General features: G+C 36.9%; 1 protein-coding gene across 4 annotated transcripts in view; it reads left to right on the top strand.

The window, feature by feature from the left end:
• The window catches only part of LOC120514986 (protein BCAP-like), a 77,855-nt gene that overhangs the window by 45,747 nt on the left and 15,277 nt on the right, over positions 1-16,831 (top strand). The gene's annotated exons all lie outside the window — the stretch shown is intronic.

Genomic DNA, 16,831 nt, shown 5'->3' with positions numbered 1-16,831 from the left:
ACACCTTTAATTTTATTTTTTGGTCATTTATTTAGATGAGATGAAATCTGCTATGCTTAGCATTGTTGCCTTGTTTTCTGTCTACAAAGTCCAGTATTTAGACCCCGTGTGTGTAGTGTTTGCATGTTCTCCAGTCTCCACATGTGTGCATGAGTGTTCTTTGGATATTCAGCTCCCCCTTTTTTCACATACTTAAGTAATGCATGTCATGCACTAGCAACTCGAAGTTGTCCTATTTGGCCAAGTGTGGGGTTGCGCAGGAGATTGTCATGTGATGCATAACCCTATAAATGGATACAAAGATGGATGTTTATGGCAAGCTAGGTAATTTTTTTTGGAAAAATGCACTATGATAATTGGAAAACATTTTTTCTATTATGTCTTACATTTCTTTGAAAGGTATATACATTTTTTGAATGCTAATCCAAATCCAAAACGTTTTAAGCACCGACGTGACAACATAAGTTAAAAATTCTACACCATGGGTATCTTTTTTTTTTATAAAGCGTTACTTTGATCTAGCATGAAAATATGCTAAAATCAAATGAGCAAATTCAAAACTGATGAGGGGATATGATGGGCACGAGTCCCCTGTGAAGCGTCAAGCACCACTAACCAACAAAACAGTTGGTGAGCTTTTTCCCTAGTGAAGCAATACAATAACACCTGCACAACATCATTACAGTTGCAAATGACTTCTGCATTAACGACTTCTTGCGGTTAACAAAAGTAGCTTCATACTGTTTAGGTGCTCTTATTGCAACATGAGTTTAGTAAATTGCTCTGATTAAATTAGGTAAACCAGACATCACTGCAAATTTTTCTTTTATGTCAGCAAAAAGCATGTTATGTTTTATATATGTACACCCACAGCATACAAAAACTGAATATAGCGACTGTTGGACAGTTAATAACTTTCAGCACAGCAGGCATGATTGCGTAAAGATTGATTGACTTATATTCCTGACCTGTTGGCCACCGCCCTGAGAAGTGATAACAGGTTGCTGATATAAACTGATGAAAAACCAAAAAGATTATTCATTGTAAATACACATTGTTGGCCTTCTTAAAAGGGTACTAAAATAAAGTCTGTGCATCATATTCATACCTGTTGAGATTTAATACATGTGTCACGTCAATGCTCATTCTAATAATGACTTGGTGATATGAATTATACAGTACACTTGAGTCGTCATTTAGCTGGTTTGGCCACATTTCCCTACTTGATCAAAAGATGTTTCATTATATATATGCAAATATTCAGAAATCTGAAAATATTGGTATGTGAAATACTTCTAGTCCCAGGCATTTCCAATTGGGGATTCTCAACCTGCATTAACCCTCTGTATAACAAAGTTACTGGTTGTTTATATATACACACAAATAAAAATTAATATGCACATCTACTTCTCTTTAAGAAAAAAATTCCAATGCAATTGAAATATTTTGCCTAATTCATGTAGCATTTTCTTCAGTATAAAATTTGCATTACTGTTCAAGACAAATGTCCTTTTTGGTCTCATACTGTATGCATAACATAAACAGCCATTGAGACCAACCCATCTGTAACTAGTAAATTTGGTTCATTTCTTGATTTAGTATAAAAGGTTTCCTTGCCATCACATGTCTTTTCACTTCAATACTATAGACCTTTCATTTTTTTTAACCAATTAATGCATTTTTGTAATTAACAATATAGTTGAAAATATAAGACTGGGTATTAAATTACCTTGTCCTATTTTGCCACATCACTGTAAAACTATTCTCATGGATAATTTCTATAGTCAGAGATATCAAGTGTACAGAATAATGGCAATTGCTGAAAATTGAATCTTTTTAACAGATTGTGCTTCCCTATCCTATAATTATATCCTATATATTTAACATATATAAAATATAAGTGACATGTTGGAAAAAAATTGTGGAAAAGCATGTGAGAGTAGATTACATGGTGGTCGTACTTAGAGGAATAAGTTAGGCTGAAGATTGATGCTGGTCACATAAAAGACAGGCTTAATTAAAAGAGTGAGCCAGAAAGGTGAAAAAAAAATATATATATATATATATATATATATATATATATATATATATATATATATTACAGATAAATAATATACATTTGTAATAGTAAAAGTGTATCAACATAACATTTAATTGAAAGAAGTTGATGTTTATATGAATATTTCTAACTAGGGGGCTCTGCCCCCTGCTCTCTTCACTTGCCAACCCTGTGCAGGCCCTACGCTCTAGTCATTTCCCGGATCTGCCACTTGTGGCGAATTGTGCTGTGCTTTTGGATAAACACGAATATCAACTCTGTCTTTGAGATCTCTGTCTTTCGAAACTATTATCACTGACAATTCGTCACATGTTGGTTTATTATATATGTGAGCATGATCTTTCAGATTCATATAGAAATCCAAGAAAACTTCTTTGTCTGTGTTTTTCAGATAAGTTTTGTGTAAAGTGCGATGCTTTTGGACGTATGGATTTGTATCCATTATTGGCTGTAGAATTTCTATTACGTCCGATCATTTAACTCTTTCAATTCTATGTTGCATTGCTTCTCTGTGATCATAAATATAAACCTGACCAAATTGTGGTTTCTCTGCAATTAAACTTGTACATTTAATCGTTGTGGGGCCACAGATTCTTATAGCGTATGGTCCTGAATTGTATAAATCTATGTTTTGAGCATTCATTGATGTGAACTCGAACAGATTATTGTAGATTTGGATATTTTGCCTGTAGTGTTTGTGGATTTCACTTTCACCAAATAACAAATCTTTTATTTCTTGTGGATACGCCTCTTCATTGGGAAGAAACACTACTTTTCCCTGATGGCAACACGAATTAGACGATCTACAAGTCTCTGACTTAAACTTTAAAGCCGAACAATATGTTCATGCTTCTGTCATATCACGTGCAGTATGTCCATATATTCAATCTCTTTTTGCTGTTCTGTTATTTCATCTGGTAATTTACGTTTGTTTGCGCTAATGCAATCTTTACCATCAGTTTTTTGAGACTTTCGAATTTTAGTACTTTCATAATCTGTAACCTGGCCTGCATGTGTATTGCACCAATGTTTTTGAACCTTTTTAAGATATTCTACTTTGTCTTCTACTCTTTCTTTTCTTGTTCTACTGTTTGTCTGTTATTTCCGCCCCTGCTTGGACCTGTTAGGTTTTTAGTTTATCTCTTGGCCCAAAGTCTCATCCCGCGGGACTTGAAATTATCCCTCTGAAAATGTCTCATCTCATTCCAAGATTTTTTATATAATAGAGAGATATCTGTACTCCTCAAACATCTGATGAAATTATTTTAACTATTAATTCATATTATGTTAGTGCAGGTTGGAATATAGTTAAACATATCATTTTAAAGAATATTTGGTTTAGATCTTACAATCATGGTTGGTGATACACATAGAACCACATGTTAGCAGCACGATTGAATTTGTAGTGAAATAGCTGTTTAAATAAATTTAGGCAAGTTAATTGGAGCTGAATATTGAAATAAATGGTGTTCATGGCTAATTATGTAATGAAAGAGTCTAGAGTTTGTGTAAAGAATGGGAGCAGTAGAATGTTTGGGAAAGAGTGATAGTCTTAAGCTGCATTTAAACTTGGTAGGGCAAACTTTAAAGAATTCCTCATGCTGTTATCACCTCAGTAGTCTTCTATTCTTAACGTGAACTCTTGTGATTGTAAAATTCTTACTTTTCTCATATGCTCGTGACATTCTTGCTATCCTGTTATTACAGTGTGAGCCCTTACACCCTCTAGGGCAGGAGTGGGCAATGTCGGTCCTGGAGGGCCACAGTGGGTGCAGGTTTTCTTTCCAACCCAATTGCTTGATTTGAAACCAATCCTTGCCAATCACAGACCTTTTTTAATTTAATTAAATTTTTTTATTATTAAAATTAGTCTGCAATGTTAGGTTCCTATATCGGAGATTTTTTCCTTTACAAGGATATCATTCAAATGATTTAAAGCCTAAAATGCATATTTTTCCATCTGTCAAATTTTTCTCTTAAGTGTTCTATTAAACCAAATAGTGCATGTTGAATCCACACAGGTTTAAATGGACAGAAGCTAGATGGAGAAGTGCTGGCTCCTTTGTTATTTGCATCTTATTGTTAATAAGCAGCCATTAAAAACCATGAACGTAGCTTTTTAAGACTGCAATAAGCAATTAAGGATGGGGAACCTTAACAAGACCACTAAAATGAAGCATCAAAATGTCATTTGAGCAATAGGTGCTTCATTAGCAATAACTGACTTCTCATTAAGAAACTGGGTTGGAACAAAAACCTGCAGCCACTGCGGCCCTCCAGGATCGAGATTACCCACCACTGCAGAGTGGTGGCTCTGAGACTAGGGATCTGCACTGGCAATCGGAAGGTTGCCAGTTTGAATCCCATAAATGCCAAAAGGGACTCTGCTCTGTTGGGCCCTTGAGCAAGGCCCTTAACCTGCAATTGCTGAGCGTTTTGAGTAGTGAGAAAAGCGCTATATAAATCTAAAGAATTATTATTATTATTATTGCTCTAGGGGATATCAAGAGCTGACTTGATTTCATCCTAATGTGAAAAAGGATATTTAACATATGTATTTGTGGCACTTGTGTCAAAGGATGTACTGTATTTCTTGTAGTTGTGATATTATTGGACTCCAAATTAAACTAAAAGCTGAATATTCATTTTTGCTAAAATGACTCAATGTAACTCCGCAATATACACCACCTAGTCAGTGCTGAAGGAATGCCACAAGCAATTTGTTTAGTCATTCCTCATTTTTTGTTTTAGTATTTAAATTTTTTTATTGCCTCTCTTTGTGTAAGATGCACTGAGCAGTGATATATTGCACAAGGAAAGACACAACACAAAATATCAAGTCACAGTGAAAAACACTAAAATAAAGTGAGAACTATTGCAGCCATGCAAGACCAATAACTACTGTATAATCACTACACACTGTATTTAATGTATAGTGCCTTTAAAGAAATATTTTGCCAATATCAATTTGCCTGTTATAGCTGACAAGAGTTAAGATGGGCATGGTGAGAAAAGGCATTATACAATCTGATGGCTGTGAGCAGTCCCATGAGTGTCTCTTCACAAACAGTAGTGGAATGAACTTGTCTGAAAGGTGAAGTTAAGTTGTCAGGAAGACGGACTGTGATGCTGCCCTCCATGGAGTGAAGCATTGTAGGTAGTAGGAAAAGAAGACAAAAATGTGCTTGTTTTCATTTGTTTGTTTAACATGTTAGTTTGCCTATTCTCTTGTAGTAAAATTGAATAGCATGTTTACGAATAATACGCATCAAATGAAGCAACTTTAACTAAAATGTATGGTTAAATGTATTAAGTAATATGTTGGTATATATGTTTAGTGCCAATGGGTACTCTCTGTTGAAGTTAAATGTATAAAACAAGTAAGTGAGGATACTAGATTTTTGAGAACTATAATTGTGGTACAGTTCTTTAAGCTAAGAATATTTAATGTGTTAATGTTTATAATTGATAAATTTTAATTTCATTAAATCTTGTAGGACACTGCTTAATAGCATGTGTTCTAACTGTTGTGTCATTTAGTTACCATTTTCAGTATTAAACCGAAAATTATTAGCAACGTCTTTCTTTGAAGTGTTGAGATAGAGTATTAATAATAGTTTTCTTTATTACACACCACACAAACATACATATATACAAGTTCATATCCATCTGTTTAACTGCCTGATACAGAAGACTTCAGTTCTAATGTGCTGAGGATTAACTTCATATTAAATTCTGGAACTGGATTTATCTGCCAAGTGTCTAAATTAATACACCACCACAAGTACTAAAGATTTCTGCACAACCAGTCAACGTCATTTAGATAACTCTCCTTCACTGTAGTCCTTCAAACCAGAAAGTGGCATTTACAGTGGGCCAGATGTTTCAGTTTCAAGCAAGTAGTATTTTAAAACATCCACAGCAGATGATCCACCAGCCTGCTTATTTAGAAGACTGTGAAGTGTATTACCCTAGCTAAAAATTATCTGTAGCACAGAACATAAACCATCAAGTGGAGACCACAAATATGAGTTACCCTGTAAGCAAGCAACAACATACAAGCCAGATCATAAACCCAAGTACTGCTCATATTAAAAGAACACCGAACATTACTGGAGTCGGAGTCCTACTTTGGAGAACTTAAATAAAGAAGAAATGATACATTGGATTCAAAGAAACAAGCACTGTTAGAAATGTAGCAGAACTTATTGGGGTATACAGACCATGCAATTTGTGCAAAGGAAAATGCAGAGCAAGTGCTTCTTGAGGTTAACAGTAGACTAAAACCTACTACTTTTGCTAAAGGTGATCAGAATTTTGCTTTGGCACAGAGGTCAAACTTTGTACATTTAGACAGTCCTTAATGATGGATCAGAGCAAACAATCTAACTTTGAGTCATAATTGAGAAATTAGGTTTTCAATGAAAAGAAGAACATTTTTCCTTAAAAACTGTTAGATAGGACTGTAAAGAACTGACTGCTGTCATCAGCACCTATAGTTAATTTAGACTCTGTAATGTATCATAAGGTATCCTTTGTGGAATTAATGTAACATATAACACTCCAAATGCCTCAGAACTTAAAGCATGGTAGGAAGTAATGGAAGCTATTTCTTGTCCAGAGCACAAAGTGACAGATGTAAATAATAGTCCTACAGCTAAAGATTACCAGAATGTACAGCTTTGTATCTTCCAGGCAGCTCAACCTGACAGCTTCCCCAAAGTATACCACTTATTAAAGGTCATAAATCCAGTTCCACCCAATAATATCTACAGAGATAAACTCTAGCCACTGAGTTTAACAAATCCAGTGAGCTCATCGGAGTTGGAGATGTCTGCAGCAATTCAAAAATGTGAAGTTATTCAGAAAGCACCCAGTATACCTAGATCCTTATCATACACCCACTAAGCCAACTATACCATCCAAGCCCAGAGAGAGCTTTTGCAGATATCTGATTTTACGAGAGAGTGAAGCTATTCACAAACCTCAGTACCACTGTTTAGATAGCTTTAAGTGGAAGGCTAAGCCAGTAATACCAAAAATGTCAGATTTGCAAACACACTTTCTACCATATAAGTATAGACCTGTTTTTGTCCATTTCAGGTATAGATTGAAAGATGCACTGAGAAGAGGTGGGAATTGTGTTTTTAAATGTCTCACAACTAGATGTGCTTACCTTCATATCATCACAGGATTTGCTACACACTCCTTTCTGATGTCTTTGTTATTGGCCATAGTCCTGAACTACAACTGTATAAACAGAAAATCACAAGCAGATTTAATCCACCAGGTTCACCCCACTTTGGAGGGGTTTCTGTCTTTGGAAAAACAGACAAGATCTGTAAAAAAAAAATTACATTGCATACTGTATTTCAATAGTATCCCAGACTGTCCTTCAATAAGTCCTCAGGACAGTCTTGATAGAGATTTTTGATTTTATTTAGAAGCAGATAACATTCCATACAGTCAAGTCAAACTTAATGAGGCAAAATAAAATTCAACCCCTACCCAAGAGAAAGAGAGGAGAGCCAATAACAAAATGCTACCCTATAAAAGGAACAAGAAAGGAAAGGGTATCCTTTTTCCTGAAATGGAATGTTATTCTAAAATCTTATTGATTAGATTCTGCCATATTTTAAAAAAGGATTTGAACAGATCCCTCTAACTGAGAATTTGATTTTTTCCAGTTTCAAGTAGTATAGAACATCAGTTACCCACTGATTTAAAAGTGGTAGGGTGGTATTCTTCCAGTTGAGCAAGATAAGTCTGCGCGCAAGTAGTTTAGAAGAGGAAATTACAGTTTGTTTGTCCTTCTCCACTTTAAGCCTATCTGGGAATACACCAAGCACAGCTGTTAATGGGTTTGGAGTGATTGTGACAACGAGGCTGTCTGATAGGCATTTGTGTCCACAATGTTATTTGGTGCATACCCAGAACATGTGGCCCAGTGAGGCTGGAGCTAGATTGCAAATGATCAATATTTCTTCTTGAACAGAACAAGGTGGTAGGTGAGTAAAATTCGGCAGGTTCTGTTTAGCAAAATTTCTAGCTTGAAAGCAGTAGAAGAATTGTGTTGATGAGAAGTTGAATTTGAAGCATAATTGTTTGTACAAAGTGAAAATATTATCTATTTACAGGTATCTAAGTGTTTTAATCCCAGACATTTATAGAGTGTATGTGTTTAGAGGCTGGAAAAAAAGGTGGTTGTCATGTAGAGGTGCAACACAGATAAAAGCTTCTGTCTTGAAGTGCTTCCTACATAGGTATCCATATTCTAAGAGTGCAGGGCAATTGGGGTATTAGTGTATTGATGGTAATTTGTACTAACGGGACACAAAGAAGGGAATATAAAGAAGTACTTCAAGATTCTACTTCTATTGCAGACCAGGCTTGTGTATATTCATCAATTTTTGTCGATGTCCAGGTCTTTATAGCCTGTATATTTGCCACCATGTAATAAACTTGAAAGTTGGGTAGTGCCATGCCCCCTTCTGCTTTAGTTTGTTGCAGTGTCACCCTTTGGCTATGTGGATGTTTTGAATTCCAAATAAAAGAAGTTATGATTGAATCTAATTTCTTAAAAAAATGATTTGTTAATGTATATGGGAATACTTTGAAATAGGAAGAGAAGCTTGGGAAGGATAGTCATCTTAACAATGTTCCTGCTAGCGTCAGATGGAGGGTAGACCATCTTTTCAAGTCTTAATTTTTTCCATGCAGACAGCTTTATATTTGTTTGTGATATTTACCCCATGGTATTTAAACTGATCTGCTAAGATAAATGGGAAGATGTCCACTCCAATATTGTGTGCTAGAGAATTCACTGGAAAACCACACTTTTTATACAGATTGATTTTGAGTCCAGATATCTTTGGAAAATCTGTTAATGCCTTTAGGACTTCTGACACAGATTTTTTTTTTTTTGGGGTCGAATATATAGATATATATATACAGTACACCTCCAAAATTTGCGGGGGTTACGTTCCTAGAGCACCCGTGAATTGTGAAAAACCGCAACTTTTGGATGTGGTTGAAAAATGCCTTTTAAATGCCTATTTTTATAGTTTAACCCCTAAATACAGTATGCCCCCAAAGCACTTTAATTTCATTGCAAACTCAGCTTAATACATTAATACATTACCTAAAATTTACCTTAATACATTACCCAAAACAGAATGTAAAGGTAAACCCATATACTGTACAGTACTGTACTGCTATGTCTCCTGCGGTGCTAGAATATAAAATATCGTCGTTACCGCTATACGTACTATAATTCATGCAAGCACATTTTCTTTGGTATGCGCTGTTGTTTTCTTTGTTATAAGTAGAGTAAATATATAATAATTTCATTTAATTAAAATACAGTAAAATGTACGGGTACTCAGCAATGATGAATGATATTGATGATGAAGATGAAGTAGCTGTGCAGTACGATGCAGAGGATTTAAAACTGCTCAGGTGGCGCCTCTTCAGGCGCTTCAGGAGGAGTCGTATCTTTAGACGATTCTTCTTCTGGTGGGGTTTCGTGCTGGTTTTTCTTTATTGGTTTCAGGAACATTGTGATGGGAAGTTGCTGTCGTTGTTTCTTCATGGTGGCGAGGAGCATTTTATATGTCTGAATGGCAGCATCGATGCCATTATTAACTGTGAGAGCCTGAACCATATAGGGATCCCATGCTTCAATCATCCCTTGTAAATCGCTTCTGAAAACGTTCAAACCATCCCTTCAGGCTCTGGTGCTGTTGATGGTCCTGGTCCTGGTCCTGGTTGCAGTTCTTCAGTACCTTCTACATTGTCTCCTGTAGCGAACTGCTGGTACAATTTCCGAGCTTTCTCATGGATGATGTTACCGTCCAAGGGAATGTTTTTTCCAGCAGTCGGTGATCCATAATGCCAAGGCAGTTTCCATCCTGATGATACTTTTATTCCTTACGGTCGTAACCTTTTTGGCACTATCACAGAAACTTACAGATACGGTACTCCAGATCGTTGCCTCGTTCTTTTTTATGTAGCGTACAATGCTTTCATTAATGCCATAGTGGCACGCTACTGCAGCATTTTTAGTTCCTGGAGCAAATCCAGTAGTTCAACCTAAAGGGAGCCCGGACATTTTTCATTCCTGCATTCTCGTGAAAGTGTGCTTTCTCAGCAGCTGGCGTACTCTGCATGAAGTACGCTTTCGCCTGGACGACCGCACTCTGGACACGTTATGCTTTCTACGCTCTTTTTACCACAACTAACTAGATCAGGGGTGCCCACAGTTTTTCGGCTTGCGAGCTACTTTTAAAATGACCAGATTGAGATGATATATAAAATCTATATATAAAATATATGTTGTCATACCTTGCATAACTGAATAACCTTTATGGCACAATAACAGTTCAATATATTTATTGTCACTACAGTACTTGGATTTAATAATCTTCAAAAAAGCTGACTCGCATAAATAAATAGAGCCGAATAATTCAGTCAAGGAGCTTTAGAATTCATCCGAGTGAAAAATGACGGCTGTCCGATTAAGTGCGATTTTAGTTCCCTCTCTTTTCTCTTTCTCAGATCGCTTTTTGGAAGGAAGTCAGTTTCATTGTTTTTATGAACAGTTCGAAAGTACCTTTTCATATTTTCCTTCTTTGGAATAGCAATGATAGATTGACAGATCAGACGAACGCACTTCGATTGTGACATTGTGAAAGAAAAAAATCCTCTTCTAAGTCCACATAAAGCCCATACCTTCACCAAACATTTTTTTTAAATCCCTTCTTTAGTCGATATAAATTGGAAGGCTAACTAGATTTAAACCTGGAGTTTTGCAGTAGCTTGCGCGTTTGATCATGCGTGTGGGATGACCAGTGTCTTAGAAGGAAGGAGATCTCGGACTGGCAAATGCCATAAGGAGGTTATATGATAGACTAACGTTTTAAAAAAAATTTTTTTTTTGAATGCAACGCGATCTACCGGTCAATCGCGATCGACGCATTGGGCACCCCTGAACTAGATACATGTACTGTACTTATATGACAGCATCAACTGCTTGTAGATAAGGTTAGTCTTTTATTGGTGTCAACATACTGCAGTAGTTTGATTAAAAATAAGTATTGGTCGTTCTAAAACCGTTCACATGTGAAATGCCCGTGCACTGTGTCATCCTGGGAGCCCGGGATTCTCGGGAATGACATGTGGAATTTCTGAATTCCCGGGAATGGATTCCTTAGTTCAACCTTCTCCAAGAGTGTTTTAAACTGCTTATGGCACTTAGGCTCAGAGCCAGAAGCCTTAGAAGGCGCAGGGCGTTTTGGCGACATCTTATGCATTAAAGAATAACAAAATTGAAAACACTAGGACACTCGGCTGGAGACGTGTCACAGGGCAACACTCAATCAGCAGCAAGGAGAAATGAATAACGCATTCGGATTGGCTACTTTCACCATCCCAAACCGCGTTTCCCTCAGCGGTGGTAAACCCACTCACCTGGAGACGTGTCACAGGGCAGCAGTCACTCAGCAGCAAGGAGAAATGAATAATGAATAATGCTCTCAGATTGGCTACTTTCACCATGCCAAACCACGTTTCCCTCAGTGGTTGCTTTCTGTTCTCTCTACAGCACCGTATTGCTACAAAAAAAGCCATAAAAATTTGCAGAGGATATTTGCGCTTTCTGCTAACAATTAATAGTTAGGTTCTAAGGAAAAATCCACGAGTCTACGAACCCTAAGTACTTCACGGGGGTATACTGTGTGTGTGTGTGTGTGTGTGTGTATATATATATATATATATATATATATATATATATATATATATATATATATATAATATATATGCATCTGCATATAGTGATTTTTTTTTTTCTTTCTGTTCAAGTCCTTCTCTGACAATCCCCTTTATCTCTGATGTGTTTCAAAAGTATATAGCCAATGGTTCAATGGCAATTGCAGATAGCAAAGGGGATAAGAGGCATCCTTGTTGAGTATCATGTTCTACTTTGAAATGGCAGACGGGTACCAGCAAGAGTAAAAGGGAAGGTCTACAGGACAGTAGTCAGACCAGCTATATTATATAAGGCGAGATTGTGTTGGTTTGGACATGTGCAGAAGAGAGATGCTGGGTATATTGGGAGAAGAATGTTAAAGATAGAGCTGTCAGGCAAGAGAAAAAGAGGAAGGCCTAAGAGAAGGTTTATGGATGTGATGAGAGAGGACATGCAGGTGATGGGTGTGACAGAGCAAGATGCAGAGGACAGAAAGATATTGAAAAAGATCATCCTAATGGAAGCAGCCAAAAGAAGAAGAAGTGTTGTTAATACAAACTGAGCCTTCTGGACTAGTATAAAGTAGTTTAATCTATGCACATATGTTTGGACTGAACCCAAATTTCTGCAATGTGGTGAATATATAATCCCATTGAACCATTTAAAATGCTTTTTCTGAATCTAAATATAATAAGATCTCTAGGCTGTTAGAGATTTAATGGTTGAATATATTATGTTACACGAACATCGAAGGTTAGAAGTTAAGTCTGCCTTTAATAAATCCGGTTTGGTCTTGTTATATTACTGATGTAAGCACTTTCTCAGTCCTTCTGACTCGAACTTTGGAGAGTATCTTAACGTCGTTATCCAGAAGAGAGTTTTGGTCTCTATGATGCGCATTGTACAAACCGGATTCCAAAAAAGTTGGGACACTATACAAATCGTGAATAAAAACTGAATGCAATGATGTGGAGGTGCCAACTTCTAATATTTTATTCAGAATAGAACACAAATCACGGAACAAAAGTTTAAACTGAGAAAATGTATCATTTTAAGGGAAAAATATGTTGATTCAGAATTTCATGGTGTCAACAAATCCCAAAAAAGTTGGGACAAGGCCATTTTCACCACTGTGTGGCATCTCCCCTTCTTCTTACAACACTCAACAGACGTCTGGGGACCGAGGAGACCAGTTTCTCAAGTTTAGAAATAGGAATGCTCTCCCATTCTTGTCTAATACAGGCCTCTAACTGTTCAATCGTCTTGGGCCTTCTTTGTCGCACCTTCCTCTTTATGATGCGCCAAATGTTCTCTATAGGTGAAAGATCTGGACTGCAGACTGGCCATTTCAGTACCCGGATCCTTCTCCTACGCAGCCATGATGTTGTGATTGATGCAGAATGTGGTCTGGCATTATCTTGTTGAAAAATGCAGGGTCTTCCCTGAAAGAGATGACGTCTGGATGGGAGCATATGTTGTTCTAGAACCTGAATATATTTTTCTGCATTGATGGTGCCTTTCCAGACATGCAAGCTGCCCATGCCACACGCACTCATGCAACCCCATACCATCAGAGATGCAGGCTTCTGAACTGGCGTTGATAACAACTTGGGTTGTCCTTGTCCTCTTTGGTCCGGATGACATGGCGTCCCAGATTTCCAAAAGAACTTGAATCGTGACTCGTCTGACCACAGAACAGTCTTCCATTTTGCCACACTCCATTTTAAATGATCCCTGGCCCAGTGACAACGCCTGAGCTTGTGGATCTTGCTTAGAAATGGCTTCTTCTTTGCACTGTAGAGTTTCAGCTGGCAACGGCGGATGGCACGGTGGATTGTGTTCACTGACAATGGTTTCTGGAAGTATTCCTGAGCCCATTCTGTGATTTCCTTTACAGTAGCATTCCTGTTTGTGGTGCAGTGTCGTTTAAGGGCCTGGAGATCACGGGCATCCAGTATGGTTTTACGGCCTTGACCCTTACGCACAGAGATTGTTCCAGATTCTCTGAATCTTCGGATGATGTTATGCACAGTTGATGATAGATGCAAAGTCTTTGCAATTTTTGCTGGGTAACACCTTTCTGATATTGCTCCACTATCTTTCTGCGCAACATTGTGGGAATTGGTGATCCTCTACCCATCTTGGCTTCTGAGAGACACTGCCACTCTGAGAAGCTCTTTTAAATCATGTTGCCAATTGACCTAATTAGTGTTTATTGGTCTTCCAGCTCTTTGTTATGCTCAAATTTACTTTTTCCAGCCTCTTATTGCTACTTGTCCCAACTTTTTTGGGATTTGTTGACACACATTTTGAATCAACATATTTTTCCTTTAAAATGATACATTTACTCGGATTAAACGTTTGATCTGTCATCTACATTCTATTACAAATAAAATATTGACATTTGCCATCTCCACATCATTGCATTCAGTTTTTATTCACAATTTGTTTAGTGTCCCAACTTTTTTGGAATCCGGTTTGTAATAAGTCCTTAATTTTCTTTGAAAAAACCGTAATTAATGCTTGGAGATAAGTTTGAGGTAGAATTTTTGTTGTCTTTAGCTTCTCCAAGTGTTGCTGATAGTAGTGAAGCTAACTTATTTGAAAAGTTTTTATAAAATTTTACTATGTCGCCATCAGGGCATGTTGGTTTCCCACTCTGAAGTGAGTTTATAGCATCCAGTATTTATGAAAGTGTCAAAGATTTATCCACTTCCACAGCAGTAACAGCATCTAGCTATGGTATCTGTAATGAATCAAGAAACTCATTAGAGTGTGTCTTGTATTTAGACTGAGGTAGAATATAAGGATTTCTAGTACTCTCAAAATGTGTAAATTATATTTTTATTGTCAATTAATTTTATCTCCATCTGTGTTGTTAATTGCTGTTGTTTAATTGCAGACTTCCTGCTTATGGATTTGTTAGGCTAAGATCTTATTAGCCTTTCCTCTGTGTTCATAATAATGATGTCACAATTTAAAAATAAGCTGTTCCATTTTTTTAGCGGTCAAGAGGTTAAATTCTGATTGCAAAACCTGTCTTTTCCTCTAAAGTGTCTTATTTTCAGACCTGGCATATTCTATAGCTGTTATGGCAACTTTTATGATTAGCTGTGATGCCTTCTTAGTTTCTAATTTATTTTTGTGAGAAAGATATTAAATAAGATGTTCTCTTCAAAATGCCTTAAATGTTTTCCAGAGTATACCAGCTGAGACCTCTGAGGATGCATTTGTCTCAGGAAAATTAATCAATTTGTTTGGATATGAATTCTCTACACTTCTCATCAGCTAATGACATTGGGTTGAGATGCCAACTGTAAGATGAGCGTGGAGAATGTAGTAATTTAAGTTCCATGATCAGAGGGGCACAGTCAGAGATAACAATAGTGTTGTATTTACAAGTTTTGATAGTTGGAAAAGAATTGTCTATGAGGAAATAATCAATTATTGTATAACAGTAATTTATGGGTGAGAAAAAGGAGTATGCTCTTAGGTTAGGATTTAAAAACCTCCAAGGGTCTGATAAGTTATGATCCATTACAAACTTTGTAGTTATCTTTGCAGTATTGGATGTTGTTGCCATTTGTAACTGGGGGTCTATCCAGATTTGTTATTTAAACCCAATTAAAGTCTCCAGCCTTTGTAATCTTGTGAGTGTCCAGATTAGGAATAGATGCAAATACATTTTGGAAGAACACTCTATAATCCATGTTAGGTGCATAGATATTGATCAAAATCATATTAGTATTTGATAAATTGCCCGTCACCATTACGCATTGCCTTTCAGAATCTGATATTGCATCTGACACTAAGAATGGAGTAGTTATGTTTATTAAGATTCCCATACCCTTGGTCTTCTTTGTGTAGCTGGAGTGAAACATTTGGCAGGACTACTCTCTTTGCAATTGAAACTGGTCCTTGCTTAATCAGTGAGTCTCCTGTAAAAATACTTTTTTGGCATTTAGGCTTCTTAAGTGCGAGAGTACTTTCTCTTTAATTTATGATTGAGACCCCTGACATTCCAGCTCATAAAGTTCACTATTTGGTCATAGAAATATTGCTTCTGAACTTTTGTTGACATTTTGTAGTCTTGGGATAAGGTAGTAAATTATTAGATATGATAACTTTGTTATAGATTTCTTATTATTCCCAAGTGATACAGCTATGGAGCTTGTTGTAATGTTCACGGTTATTGGGGTAAAAGGCATAAAAAAGAAATAGCATTGCTTTCTTTCTCGCCCCCCGCCCATCCCTTCATTGTGCCCCTGCAAGTAAGTCAAACACTACGCGGAGTTCCTGTCCTCTGGCATGCCAAGAGACAGAGCACGCTTAGAGTAAAACAAACCCCCCAGCAGCAGTGTAGAGAAGTTTAAAAAACTGAGATATTTTGTGAAGTTTCAGTCCAAATACAGTAAACTAAGAATATGATCTTAAACAGTTCAAATATAATAAACCAAGGGTGTGATGTTAAAAAAAGAAGTCTTAAACAGAAAGCCCTTAGGATATGCATCCGGTAACATTGCTGAACAGGACCTGGTCACACCAAATCTTCTTCTCAGCATCCCTCCAGTTCTTTTCCACAGGTTTTGTATCCTGAAACAAAATAAAGGGCAACAGGAAGTGGATATATAGCCAGATCCAAACTCATCATTTCTAGACTGAATATGTATGTTATTATGTACCAGACCTCCAGAGAAGGAACATGTGGCATGCTTCAAGTAAGAGCTTGAAGAGCTTACTCTCAGTTGCTAATGTCATGCTGGCTAGGTTGTGAGTCTTCAGAGTTTTTCCTGGACCAGATAGAGAAATCTGGATCAGCAGAAGTGAAGATTAAGGATCGAATATTCACAAGACCCGTAGCTCTCCTGATTACTTTGCCTAAAATTCAAGATGATGACCCTAATAATAATGATAATAATAATAAACAGTAAGTATGTCTCTACCATTCATGGAGCAAGTATGCAGTGTCTGAAAATATCATGCTGCCTTCTGCTCAGTGAAGCATTTTGGGCAGCAGAAAAAGAGGA

This window comes from Polypterus senegalus, chromosome 14, assembly GCF_016835505.1.
Source record: "Polypterus senegalus isolate Bchr_013 chromosome 14, ASM1683550v1, whole genome shotgun sequence".
In the NCBI taxonomy this organism is placed as follows: domain Eukaryota; kingdom Metazoa; phylum Chordata; class Cladistia; order Polypteriformes; family Polypteridae; genus Polypterus; species Polypterus senegalus.
This window is presented reverse-complemented; position numbering and strand designations above follow the sequence as displayed.